The sequence below is a fragment of the Cherax quadricarinatus genome, chromosome 64 (assembly GCF_038502225.1).
Source record: "Cherax quadricarinatus isolate ZL_2023a chromosome 64, ASM3850222v1, whole genome shotgun sequence".
NCBI lineage: Eukaryota > Metazoa > Arthropoda > Malacostraca > Decapoda > Parastacidae > Cherax > Cherax quadricarinatus.
This window is the reverse complement of record NC_091355.1, coordinates 3,659,882-3,674,717: the sequence shown is the minus strand read 5'-3', so window position 1 is coordinate 3,674,717 and position 14,836 is coordinate 3,659,882. Positions and strand designations below refer to the sequence as shown.

The 14,836-nt window shown below is 43.2% G+C and overlaps 1 protein-coding gene across 4 annotated transcripts in view; it reads right to left on the bottom strand.

Moving 5' to 3' along the window:
* The window catches only part of LOC128699959 (AF4/FMR2 family member lilli), a 183,237-nt gene that overhangs the window by 142,767 nt on the left and 25,634 nt on the right, over positions 1 to 14,836 (bottom strand). Inside the window, exons 2-3 of one of the 4 annotated variants that reach the window (XM_053792802.2) lie at positions 5,580 to 5,675; positions 5,190 to 5,229 (exon numbers count right to left, since the gene is read on the bottom strand). The exons of 2 other annotated variants lie outside the window; for them this stretch is intronic. The gene's annotated coding sequence lies outside the window, so the exon portion shown is untranslated. The remainder of the gene's footprint in view (positions 1 to 5,189; positions 5,230 to 5,579; positions 5,676 to 14,836) is intronic. One more of the 4 variants, XM_053792798.2, reaches the window with a different exon arrangement.

Here is a 14,836-nt window from a genome sequence, read left to right as displayed (position 1 = left end):
ACACACACACACACACACACACACACACACACACACACCCTATTACTTTGATCTTTAACGCACTCTGGCACCGCCAAATGTACTCTCCCACCTCCAGGTGTACTCTCCCATCTCCAGGTGTACTCTCCCACCTTCAGGTGTACTCTCCCACCACCAGGTGTACTCTTCCACCTCCAGGTGTACTCTCCCACCTCCAGGTGTACTCTCCCACCTCCAGGTGTACTCTCCCACCTTCAGGTGCACTCTCCCGCCACCAGGTATGCTCTTCCACCTCCAGATGCACTCTCCCACCTCCAGGTATACTCTCCCACCTCCAGGTGTACTCTCTCACCTTAAGGTGTACTCTCCCACCTTCAGGTGCACTCTCCCACCACCAGGTGTACTCTTCCACCTCCAGGTGTACTCTCCCACCTCCAGGTGTACTCTCCCACCTCCAGGTGTACTCTCCCACATCCAGGTGTACTCTCCCACCACCAGGTGTACTCTTCCACCTCCAGGTGTACTCTTCCACCTCCAGGTGTACTCTCCCACCTCCAGGTGTACTCTCCCACATCCAGGTGTACTCTCCCACCACCAGGTGTACTCTTCCACCTCCAGGTGTACTCTTCCACCTCCAGGTGTACTCTCCCACCTCCAGGTGTACTCTCCCACCTCCAGGTGTACTCTCCCACCTCCAGGTGTACTCTCCCACCTCCAGGCGTACTCTCCCACCTCCAGGTGTACTCTCCCACCTCCAGGTGTACTCTCTCACCTCCAGGTGTACTCTCTCACCTCCAGGTGTACTCTCCCACCACCAGGTGTACTCTTCCACCTCTAGGTGTACTCTCTCACCTCCAGGTGTACTCTCCCACCACCAGGTGTACTCTTCCACCTCCAGGTGTACTCTCCCACCTCCAGGTGTACTCTCTCACCTCCAGGTGTACTCTCCCACCACCAGGTGTACTCTTCCACCTCCAGGTGTACTCTCCCGCCTCCAGGTGTACTCTCCCACCTCCAAGTGTACTCTCCCACCTCCAAGTGTACTCTCTCACCTCCAGGTGTACTCTCCCACCTTCAGGTGCACTCTCCCACCACCAGGTGTACTCTTCCACCTCCAGGTGTACTCTTCCACCTCCAGGTGTACTCTCCCACCACCAGGTGTACTCTCCCACCTCCAGGTGTACTCTCCCACCTCCAGGTGTACTCTTCCACCTCCAGGTGTACTCTTCCACCTCCAGGTGTACTCTCCCACCTCCAGGTGTACTCTCCCACATCCAGGTGTACTCTCTCACCACCAGGTGTACTCTTCCACCTCCAGGTGTACTCTTCCACCTCCAGGTGTACTCTCCCACCTCCAGGTGTACTCTCCCACCTCCAGGTGTACTCTCCCACCTCCAGGTGTACTCTCCCACCTCCAGGCGTACTCTCCCACCTCCAGGTGTACTCTCCCACCTCCAGGTGTACTCTCTCACCTCCAGGTGTACTCTCTCACCTCCAGGTGTACTCTCCCACCACCAGGTGTACTCTTCCACCTCCAGGTGTACTCTCTCACCTCCAGGTGTACTCTCCCACCACCAGGTGTACTCTTCCACCTCCAGGTGTACTCTCCCACCTCCAGGTGTACTCTCTCACCTCCAGGTGTACTCTCCCACCACCAGGTGTACTCTTCCACCTCCAGGTGTACTCTCCCGCCTCCAGGTGTACTCTCCCACCTCCAAGTGTACTCTCCCACCTCCAAGTGTACTCTCTCACCTCCAGGTGTACTCTCCCACCTTCAGGTGCACTCTCCCACCACCAGGTGTACTCTCCCACCACCAGGTGTACTCTTCCACCTCCAGGTGTACTCTTCCACCTCCAGGTGTACTCTCCCACCACCAGGTGTACTCTCCCACCTCCAGGTGTACTCTCCCACCTCCAGGTGTACTCTTCCACCTCCAGGTGTACTCTCCCACCTCCAGGTGTACTCTCCCACCTCCAGGTGTACTCTCCCACCACCAGGTGTACTCTCCCACCACCAGGTGTACTCTCCCACCACCAGGTGTACTCTCCCACCGCCAGGTGTACTCTCCCACCTTAAGGTGTACTGTCGAGAGGGTTCGTGGAGATGTGACGGTTGGAGATAAACAGTCGTTGGATGGTAACACATATATTAGCAGAGTGTGAGAGGGGAGCCCAGACTGCCTGTGTTGCCTGTCGTAGACCTAAGCGCGGAGAGAGGACGAGGCCGGGAGCGCAGCGCTCTCATGCGGCATCATGTGACGTCACACATGCTAGTCACTGAGCCTAGCAAGGGGTCAACTATGTAAAACATATGGATGGTACTATGATACTCAGATAACATATACATATACAAGGGATCAGCAACTATGCTGACAGTACACTTCCACCTCCAGGTGTACTCTCCCACCTCCAGGTGTACTCTCCCACCTCCAGGTGTACTCTCCCACCTCCAGGTGTACTCTCCCACCTCCAAATGTACTCTCCCACCTCCAGGTGTACTATCCCACCTCCAGGTGTACTCTCCCACCTCCAGGTGTACTCTCCCACCTCCAAGTGTACTCTCACAGGCACTCTCCAACCTCCAGATGTACTCTCCCATATACTCTACCACCTTCAGTCACTCGCGATGTACTCTCCTGTAACTAGCTCTTGTTTACCCAGGTGGGACCTTATTTACCCAATTAGGCACAATATTCACCCTACTATCACTCTGTTTATCCTACCCTATTTATGCTACCATCACCTTATTTACCCTACCACCACCCTACTTATCCTAACACCCTATTTACCCTACCCTCACCCTATTTACCCTTCAGGTGTGTATTAATAAAAAATTAACTGACGACAAGTTTGTTAAGTGACAACAGACAATAGTTCAACAGAAAACGGGAACTATTAAAGGGAACTGATTTGAAAAAAAAAATGTAAATGTGGAATCTCTTTAATATTTAATGCCTATGTATGTGTGTAAGAGTGTGTGTATGTGTCTGTGTATGTATGTATGTATGTATGTATGTGTGTGAATGTACAAGTGTGTGTGTGTGTGTGTGTGTATATATATATATATATATATATATATATATATATATATATATATATATATATATATATATATATATATATATATATATATATATATATATAAATGTAATCGGATGTCCTTGCTCTAAACGAAACAAAGCTGAAGGGGAAGGGGGGTAAGGGGATTTCAGTAGAGAGATATAGATGGGATTAAGTCAGGAGTAACTGAGAGAGTTAGAGCTAAGGAAGGTGTAGCAATAATGGTGAAGGATCAGTTATGGAAGGAGAAAAGGGAATATAAATGAATAAATTCAAGGAATATGTGGATTAAAATAAGAGTCGGATGCAAAAAGTGGGTTATAATAAGTGTTCGTGCACCTGGAGAAGAAACAGGGTGTAGAGGAGAGAGATTCTGGGAGATGTTAAGCGAGTGTTTGGGAAGTTTTGAACTGAGAGAGTAGTTGTGTTAGGGGACATGAATGCTAAAGTGGGTGTAATGGTACAGAGGGCGTGGTAGGTAAGTTTGGGGCGCCAGGTGTAAATGATAATGGGGGGGAGGGGCCTTTGAACTTTATATAGAAAGATGGTCTGGTAATAGGTAATACATATCTTAAGAAAAAAAGGATAACTAAGTATGCAAGATATGATATAGGATCTAATAACAGTAGTTTGTTAGACTATGTATTGGTAGATAAAACTCTGATGGGTAGACTTCAGGATGTACATGTTTATAGTAAGGCCACGCACACACACACACAGTAAGAGTAAAAGGTAGATGGGAAGCAAAGAGAATGGCGTCAGCAAGTAAGAGAAAAGTGAAGGTTTATGAAGTAAAGGAGGAGACAGTTGTGGTAAAATATAAACAACTGCTGGAAGAAAGATGAGCTAGTGAGAGTATAGGCAAGAAGCAAGCTCTTTCTTACAGCTGCTTCTCAAAGCTCTTTCTTACAGCTGCTTCTGAAAGCTCTTTCTTACAGCTGCTTCTCAAAGCTCTTTCTTACAGCTGCTTCTCAAAGCTCTTTCTTACAGCTGCTTCTCAAAGCTCTTTCTTACAGCTGCTTCTCAAAGCTCTTTCTTACAGCTGCTTCTCAAAGCTCTTTCTTACAGCTGCTTCTCAAAGCTCTTTCTTACAGCTGCTTCTCAAAGCTCTTTCTTACAGCTGCTTCTCAAAGCTCTTTCTTACAGCTGCTTCTCAAAGCTCTTTCTTACAGCTGCTTCTCAAAGCTCTTTCTTACAGCTGCTTCTCAAAGCTCTTTCTTACAGCTGCTTCTCAAAGCTCTTTCTTACAGCTGCTTCTCAAAGCTCTTTCTTACAGCTGCTTCTCAAAGCTCTTTCTTACAGCTGCTTCTCAAAGCTCTTTCTTACAGCTGCTTCTCAAAGCTCTTTCTTACAGCTGCTTCTCAAAGCTCTTTCTTACAGCAGCTTCTGAAAGCTCTTTCTTACAGCTGCTTCTCAAAGCTCTTTCTTACAGCTGCTTCTCAAAGCTCTTTCTTACAGCTGCTTCTCAAAGCTCTTTCTTACAGCTGCTTCTCAAAGCTCTTTCTTACAGCAGCTTCTGAAAGCTCTTTCTTACAGCTGCTTCTCAAAGCTCTTTCTTACAGCTGCTTCTCAAAGCTCTTTCTTACAGCTGCTTCTCAAAGCTCTTTCTTACAGCTGCTTCTCAAAGCTCTTTCTTGCAGCTGCTTCTCAAAGCTCTTTCTTACAGCTGCTTCTCAAAGCTCTTTCTTACAGCTGCTTCTCAAAGCTCTTTCTTACAGCTGCTTCTCAAAGCTCTTTCTTACAGCTGCTTCTCAAAGCTCTTTCTTACAGCTGCTTCTGAAAGCTCTTTCTTACAGCTGCTTCTGAAAGCTCTTTCTTACAGCTGCTTCTGAAAGCTCTTTCTTACAGCTGCTTCTGAAAGCTCTTTCTTACAGCTGCTTCTGAAAGCTCTTTCTTACAGCTGCTTCTGAAAGCTCTTTCTTACAGCTGCTTCTGAAAGCTCTTTCTTACAGCAGCTTCTGAAAGCTCTTTCTTACAGCAGCTTCTGAAAGCTCTTTCTTACAGCAGCTTCTGAAAGCTCTTTCTTACAGCAGCTTGTAAGTATGGCTGCAACAGGAGTACAGACAAAGGTTACATAACTATCCCTGAGACGAAGTGAAACAGCAAGGCCAGATAACCTATCAATTTAGTTTTAAATCTTTCTACACTACCTTGCGTCTTCCCCGGTGCACTGATGCTGTCGTCTGGTCACTGAAAACAGAGAGATAGTTATAATAACCATAGTTTTGAAAGGGGTGGAGTGATAAGCCAGTGGAAGGCCTCGGTCAGATGACCAAAAACTCCAGCTGTGGGCCATCATATGACTAAGACCCGCGTCAGGAAACACTTGTCCTGTTTCCTGACGAACCTTAACCTTGTCATTGCAAAGCTGTGTCATTTTAGTCATATGATGACCCACAACTGGAGCTGTTGGTCATCCGACCGAAGCCTTCAGCTGGCTTACCACTCCACCCCTCTAAAAATTATGATTATAATAGTGAAGATCACAGTGAACATACTGACGATATCAAAAACAGATGAGAGACTGATATACATGTTACCTGTCTCATTCGGTCAGTCTTGCCGTTAAACACTGCTCAACTTGTAACATTTACTGCGTGATGAAAGCTTAGTTAGCGTCCAAGCGTAGAAATAAGCTGAAACCGGAAAATATATGTAGCAGTTTGTATAATAGTTATCTTGCACAATATCTGCTATCTTGTAAAACATGTGTTATCTTGTAAGATATATGTTAGTTTGTATACTAACTGTTAATTCGTACAATAGCTGTTAGCAGTAACAGCCTGGTTAATCAGACCTCGTTCCACCGGGAGACCTGGTTTAGGACCGGGCCGCAGGGGGCGCTGACCTCTTTGATATATCTTTAATGGGCATAGTCTTACTTACTACTCTCGGAGCCCGACCATGGGCCAGGCTCAAAAGCAAATTTCACGTAACGAAATTTCTTAGCGAGCAAAACACAAGAAAAGGTTGGTGTGAAGAGGCGGAGCCAGGAGCTGTGACTCGACCCTTCCAACGGCAGCAAGGTGAGTACTATCTACTTGGCTTGAAAAATGTTACTGTCCATGGCTCACCAAAAAAGCCACCTTCACTCGGCTTACACAAGCCAAGCCACGAGAATACATTTGTTTTTTGCACTTATGACGTCAGGGCAGTAGTATCACAATGCTGCTGACAATCAACACCTCTAATCCACATTCCTCTTCGCGAACGACACTTCTAATCCGTATTCTTGCTCAAGAACGACACGTTTAATGCGTATTTTGCACAAGAATGCTTCTAATCCGTATTCTTGCTCAAGAACGACACGTTTAATGCGTATTTTGCACAAGAATGCTTCTAATCCGTATTCTTGCTCAAGAACGACAAGTCTAATCTGGATTTTCTGAATGTTTACAAAAGACGTGAACATCAATTCCAGTACAACCTTCAGTAGATGTGCCATTCATAAATAATGGGAGTCAATTCAGTAGTTCCGAAACTTAGTTCCACGACTTTGTTGATTGATGGGGTTTGTTGATAAATAGTTCGGAGAACAGACAAGTTGTTAAATTAGACATGTTCAACACTTGCGGAAACATTTCACCACACAGTGGCTTCATTAGTCTAATACAAAGAAGAATGGTGAAGATTAGAAGGAGTTTGAGGTAATTAGTCCCTCAACCTGGAGTCGATCTTGAAAAGAATACAGTATATTCGTGAGGTGGCTTATATACTGTAGACAGGTGAGGTGAAGCAGTCGTAACCGATATCATATTGAACAAATCCATACGTGGAAGTAGGTCATTGATGGGGTTTAAATCCCATCTACTACACGTGGGTCACCTATTCACCACTAATCAAGAATATTTTAATGCCTACTGTAAAATCTGGGATTAAAGTAAACTTGTAGCATATATATACTGAGAGATATACACCTCATGGTGTATATACAGATACACATCTCTCGGTTGTGTCAAGACTTGTTGTATATATATTGAGATACACACCTCGCGGAATGGAGACCGAGATATACACAGCTGTTTATATACCCTGAGATACACACGTCTCGTGTATATACACTGATATACACACAACTGTGTGTGTGTATACACTAAGAGATACACATTTCTCAGTGTATGTTCCTTTGTAAGTAGGTGTTGACAAAACTAGACTTATATGGGAAACGTAGAAATATTTTGAAACAGGAACAGCCGGTGTTTACTGAGGAGGATAACAAGAGTTATAACCACAGCACGGAATAAGAGGAAGATAATAGATAAGAACATAAAAAAAAGGAGGAACACTGCAGCAAGCCTACTGGCTCATACCAGGCAGGTCTAAGTCGCACCCACTCGTGTACTTGTCTAATGTATTTTTGGAGTTTCCCGAAGTTCTTGCTTCAATGACGCCACCCGGAAGTTTGTTCCACTCATCCACAACTCCTACCAAAAGAGTGTTTTCCTATATCCATCCTGAATCTGAATTTATCCAACCCATTCCTCCGAGTCCTGTTTTGGTTAGATGTTTTCAGCGCGTTATTCATATCCCTTTACTTATTCCTGCCTTCCATTTATACACTCCAATCATATCCTCCCTAATTCTACTACTTTCCAGCGAGTGCAGATTCAGGGGCCTCAGTCTATTCTCGTAGAAAAGATTTCTGATACATGGGATCAGTTTCGTCATTATTTTCTACAGGCTTTCCATCGCATTTATATGGAGACCAGAACTGAGAAGCAGAATCTCAAAGACGCCTTACTATATAAAGGGAAGAATTCTATTAGCATTATTGCTAACACTTAGGCACTGTGTTTTAGATTATCGTTAACCTAGACTTGGGGAAATAACCTCCTTGACTTGGTTCTTGCCAGTAGGGAAACACTGATTAATAATCTTGAGGTTAATGATGAGCTTTGGGAAAGTGATCACAAATCACTCAGTTTTAATATATCATGGAATTCCCCTAATAATGGCAATCGAGTTTCCGTCCCTGACTTTCGCTTGGCTGATTTCATAGGACTGAAAATTTACTTAGGTGGGCTGAACTGGAATGACCTGACTAAGGGTCAGGTAGGTGGTGATGGATGCCGATATGACGCTTTCCAGGGCATAGTTCTAGCTGCTCAGTCAAATTATGTTCCAAATAGGGAAATCAGATCAAACAAAAATGATCCTAAATGGATGAACAATAGATTAAAATATCTAATTGGTCAAAAGAGAGGCATATATAGGCAAATCAAAAGAGGAGAGGGGCAATTAAGAAATCGATATATTCAGTTAAAGAGGGAAATAAAAAAAGGGATTAGAAAAGCAAAAAGAGATTATGAGGTTAAAGTTGCAAGAGATTCGAAGACTAACCCAAAAGGATTCTTTCGGGTATACAGAAGTAAGATCAGGGACAAAATAGGCCCACTCAAAAGTTCCTCGGGTCAGCTCACTGACAGTGATAAGGAAATGTGTAGAATTTTTAACACATACTTCCTCTCAGTTTTTACACAGGAGGATACCAGCGATATTCCAGAAATGATAAATTATGTGGAACAGGACGATAATAAACTGTGCACGATTAGGGTCACAAGTGACATGGTCCTTAGGCAAATAGATAAATTAAAGGTAAGACACATATGCAACAGTTAGGTATCTTTATTTCGAAACGTTTCGCCTACACAGTAGGCTTCTTCAGTCGAGTACAGAAAAGTTGATAGAAGCAGAAGATACTTGAAGACGATGTAATCAGTCCATCACCCTTAAAGTTTTGAGGTGGTCAGTCCCTCAGTCTGGAGAAGAGCATTGTTCCATAGTAGGAAACAATATGGAGATGAAGTGACAAATTGGAGCCTTATATAGCGCCAAGAGGTGAGACGTAGGTCACTAGAAGAGGTAAGAACTCAGATGTTGTGAGGTCAGGTCCCTCTCAAATCCAGCCGTTCTCACTAGTGGAGGTTGTCGAAGTTGATTGCAGGTCTGTACCAAGATACCCTTGTGTTGCAGTGTCTGACAGAATGAACATTAAAATGGTATAAAATACCGACAGGTTGTTAGGTAAGACACATATGTGTCTTACCTAACAACCTGTCGGTATTTTATATCATTTTAATGTTCAGATAAATTAAAACCTAACAAATCCCCAGGCCCTGATGAACTGTATGCAAGGGTTCTAAAGGAATGTAAAGAGGAGCTTAGCACACCTTTGGCTAATCTTTTCAACATATCACTACAAACTGGCATGGTGCCAGATAAGTGGAAAATGGCAAATGTGATACCTATTTTCAAAGCAGGTGACAGGTCCTTAGCTTCGAACTATAGACCAATAAGCCTAACCTCCATAGTGGGAAAATTTATGGAATCAATTGCCGAGGAAGTTCGTAGCCACCTTGAAAAGCATAAATTAAACAACGAATCTCAGCATGGTTTTACAAAGGGGCGTTCCTGCCTTACGAATTTGTTTTAAAGTCTATCGAAAACCCACCAACCAAAACGATCTTCTCCACTTCTACTCTCACCACGACACCAAAACCAAACGTGGTGTGATTATAGGCTTCTTCCTACGTGCACTCAGAATCTGCAGCAATGAGTTCCTTGAGGAAGAATGCACTATAATTGAACAAGTATTTTCTAAACTCCACTATCCTCGTCACTTCATCAGAGACTGCAGACGGCGGGCATTAAACATCTTCAACACACCCAGAGAAGACACTGCCGAGAAGAGATACATAGTCCTTCCCAACAACTCCATTGCCAAACATGTTTCCAACATCTTTGCCAAAACATCATTCCAAGTATCTACCTCCACAACCACGACCATCAAGGACATCACCAGTAGTAGACAGGACAAGCCTCCATCCTCTGCAGGGGTATACATAATCCCTTGTAATGACTGCAACAAATTATATGTGGGCGAAACATCAAGAGACCTCCAAACACGCATTTCAGAACACCAATATGCAAGCAGGACTGACGATACAAGGAATGCCTGTGTACAACATCGCAATTCACACAACCATTTAATTAACTACAGAAACTCAAGACTTATAGCCAACGAAGACAACACTCAATACAGAAGAATCCTGGAATCATCGCTTATCTCTATAACCAACAATTTCAACCAGAACAATGGCTTCTATAACATAGCTGAACCACTCGCCAAGAAACTTCTTCATCGCTATCCCACATAAGAACATAGAACACTGCAGAAGGTCTACTCACAACTTGTCCAATACCCCTGCCAAGCTACCCATGACTCTATAACCCCACCCGGTAGATCATCAGATGCAGCATTCTCCACCTGACCTCAACATTCTGAACATGACTATAAATACTCTCGTACCTTCCAACCCCAGGTAGATCCGTGTGTGACTTGAAAAAGCCCACTGTGTGGGTGAAACGTTGTCAATAAAGGATCACATTATACTGCATTTGTTGAAGATTGAGACACTTATGCAGCATATGGGAATCTTTATTCAGGAAACGTTTCGCCACACAGTGGCTTCATCAGTCCAATACAAAGAGGAAGGCGTAAGGAGAGGAGGAGAATGAGGTAATCAGTCCCTCAACCTGGAGTCGATGTGTTCAGTCCATCAATCTTGTAGAATGTACAGTATAGGGCCGTAGACGTGGCTTATATACTGTAGTGAGGAGAGGTGAAGCAGGCGGAGGCGGGGTCATAGTGGTACCATCCACTAGTCGAAGTAGGTCTTCGTCCAAAGGTTGAACAAGTGTTGAAGAATTCTTTGTAACAAGATCCCATGATGCTGCAGTGTCTGACAGTTGTGATGAATGGTTTGAAAAACCGACAAGTTGAAGATTGAGACACTTATGCAGCATATGGGAATCTTTATTCAGGAAACGTTTCGCCACACAGTGGCTTCATCAGTCCAATACAAAGAGGAAGGCGTAAGGAGAGGAGGAGAATGAGGTAATCAGTCCCTCGACCTTGAGTCGATATGGTCAGTCCATCTATTCAAGATTGATGGACTGACCACATCGACTCAAGGTTGAGGGACTGATTACCTCATTCTCCTCCTGTTCTTCAAGATTCTTTTTTGTATGGACTGATGAAGCCACTGTGTGGCGAAACGTTTCCTCAATAAAGATACCCAAGAGTTGCACATGTGTCTAATTTATCAACATGTCGGTTCTCTGAACCATTCATCTACAATACTGCATATGTGTTTATATTTCCGTCTAGGCTAGATATTTTCAGCACACTATTTACATCCCCTTTATTTATTCCTGTCTTCCATCCATACACCTCAATCATATCCCCCCTAATTCTACGTCTTTCTAGAGAGTGCAGATTCAGGGCCCTTAGTCTATCCTCATAGGGAAGGTTTCTGATACATGGAATCAACTTTGTCATCCTCCTTTGTACATTTTCCAGAGAATTTATATCCATTCTGTAATACGGTGACCAAAACTGTGCAGCATAATCTAAATGAGGCCTAACCAAGGATGTATAAAGTTGAAGAACAACCTGAGGACTCCTATTATTTATGCTTCTTGATATGAAGCCAAGGATTCTATTAGCTTTATTGCGAACACTTATGCACTGTTGTCTTGGTTTCAGATTACTGCTAACCAGAACTCCTAAATCTTTTTCGCAATCCGTAATATTAAGATCTATAAACACAAATGCAGTATAATGTGATCCTTTATTGACAACGTTTCACCCACACAGTGGGCTTTTTCAAGTCACACACGGATCTACCTGGGGTTGGAAGGTATGACTATAAATACTCTCGTACCTTCCAACCCCAGGTAGATCCGTGTGTGACTTGAAAAAGTCCACTGTGTGGGGGAAACGTTGTCAATAAAGGATCACATTATACTGCATTTGTGTTTATATTTCCATTGTGTCGGTATTTTATACCATTTATTTCCAATATTAAGATCTACATTATTTAGTTTATATGTGGCATGGTTATTGTCCTGTCCAACATTTAGAACTTTGCATTTGTCTATATTAAACTGCATCTGCCACTTCTCCGACCACTGCATCAGTCTATTCAAATCTTCCTGGAGTGCTCGAATGTCCTCGTCAGAATGAATTCGACGGCCTATTTTGGTGTCATCTGCAAACTTGCCGATGTCGCTCTTTATGCCCTCATCTATGTCGTTTATGTAGATTGTGAACAGCAGGGGGCCCAACACTGACCCATGAGGAACACCGCTCGTGACGCTTCCCCACTCTGATTTCTCCCCATTTATGCAAACTCTCTGCTGCCTATTTGTCAACCATGCCTCTATCCAGGAAAAAATTTCTCCTCCTATTCCATGTGCCTTAATTTTCCTCAATAGTCTCTGATGTGGGACCCTGTCAAAAGCCTTACTGAAGTCCATATACACAATATCATATTCATTACCATGATCTACCTCCTCAAATACCTTAGTGAAAAAAGTTAATAAATTCGTAAGGCAGGAACGTCCCTTTGTAAAACCATGCTGAGATTCGTTGATCAATTTATGCTTTTCAAGGTGGCTACGAACTGCCTCGGCAATTATTGATTCCATAAATTTTCCCACTATGGAGGTTAGGCTTATTGGTCTATAGTTCGAAGCTAAGGACCTGTCACCTGCTTTGAAAATAGGTATCACATTTGCCATTTTCCACTTATCTGGCACCATGCCAGTTTGTAGTGATATGTTGAAAAGATTAGCCAAAGGTGTGCTAAGCTCCTCTTTACATTCCTTTAGAACCCTTGCATACAGTTCATCAGGGCCTGGGGATTTGTTAGGTTTTAATTTATCTATTTGCCTAAGAACCATGTCACTTGTGACCCTAATCGTGCACAGTTTATTATCGTCCTGTTCTACATAATTTATCATTACTGGAATATCGCTGGTATCCTCCTGTGTAAAAACTGAGAGGAAGTATGTGTTAAAACTTCTACACATTTCCCTATCACTGTCAGTGAGCTGACCCGAGGAACTTTTGAGTGGGCCTATCTTGTCCCTGATCTTACTTCTGTATGAAAGTTAAGACACATGTGCAACATCTGGATATCTTTATTGTAGACGTTTCGCCATCCAGTGGCTTTATCAATACAGATTCTAGGAATTAATAGGAAGACAGTAGAACTATATACAAAAGATGAGGTAATCAGTCCCTCGGCCTTGGAGTTAGTGTTCACAGCATCACCTGAAAGAATCCTTTTGGGTTAGTCTTCGATTCTCTTGCAACTTTAACCTCATAATCTCTTTTTGCTTTTCTAATTCCCTTTTTTATTTCTCTCTTTAACTGAATATATCGATTTCTTAATTGCCCCTCTCCTCTTTTGATTTGCCTATATATGCCTCTCTTTTGACCAATTAGATATTTTAATCTATTGTTCATCCATTTAGGATCATTTTTGTTTGATCTGATTTCCCTATTTGGAACATAATTTGACTGAGCAGCTAGAACTATGCTCTGGAAAGCGTCATATCGGCAACCATCATCACCTACCTGACCCTTAGTCAGGTCATTCCAGTTCAGCCCACCTAAGTAATTTTTCAGTCCTATGAAATCAGCCAAGCGAAAGTCAGGGACGGAGACTTGATTGCCATTATTAGGGGAATTCCATGATATATTAAAACTGAGTGATTTGTGATCACTTTCCCCAAGCTCATCATTAACCTCAAGATTATTAATTAGTGTTTCCCTACTGGCAAGAACCAAGTCAATGAGGTTATTTCCTCTAGTTGACTCTGTCACAAACTGTTTTAAAAAACAATCCTGGATCGTATCAAGAAAGTCACCTGACTCTAAATTTCCTGTCAAATTGCTCCAGTCAATCTGTCTATAGTTGAAATCTCCCATTAGCACAACATTTTCGTATGTAGATGCCTTACGAATTTCGTCCCATAGAAGTTTACTGCACTCCCTTTCAAGATTTAGGGCCCTGTAAATCACACCCAAAATTAGTTTTTCTCGGCCCACAACTCTGTTACCAAACCAGTTCTTTCCTATATCCACAAGTGCAACTAATGTGACATTTTATTGTGGCAACGTTTCGCTCTCCAGGAGCTTTGTTTACATTTGATAAATTAGACACATGTGCAACTCTTGTGTATCTTTATTAAGGAAACGTTTCGCCACACAGTGGCTTCATCAGTCCATACACAGGAGAAGCTTGAAGAATAGGAGGAGAATGAGGTAATCAGTCCCTCAACCTTGAGTCGATGTGGTCAGTCCATCAATCTTGAGTAGAATACGGCATATGAGCGGAGAGCTTCTCCTGTGTATGGACTGATGAAGCCACTGTGTGGCGAAACGCTTCCTTAATAAAGATACCCAAGAGTTGCACATGTGTCTAATTTATCAACATGTCGGTTCTCTGAACCATTCATCTACAATTTGTCTTCAGTAAACTGCATCTACCCTTTCTCCGACCACTACATCAACCTGTCTAGGTCATTCTGTTGTTGTTAGGTAAGACACATATGCAACAGTTAGGTATCTTTATTTCGAAACGTTTCGCCTACACAGTAGGCTTCTTCAGTCGAGTACAGAAAAGTTGATAGAAGCAGAAGATACTTGAAGACGATGTAATCAGTCCATCACCCTTAAAGTTTTGAGGTGGTCAGTCCCTCAGTCTGGAGAAGAGCATTGTTCCATAGTAAGAAACAATATGCTCTTCTCCAGACTGAGGGACTGACCACCTCAAAACTTTAAGGGTGATGGACTGATTACATCGTCTTCAAGTATCTTCTGCTTCTATCAACTTTTCTGTACTCGACTGAAGAAGCCTACTGTGTAGGCGAAACGTTTCGAAATAAAGATACCTAACTGTTGCATATGTGTCTTGCCTAACAATCTGTCGGTATTTTATACCAT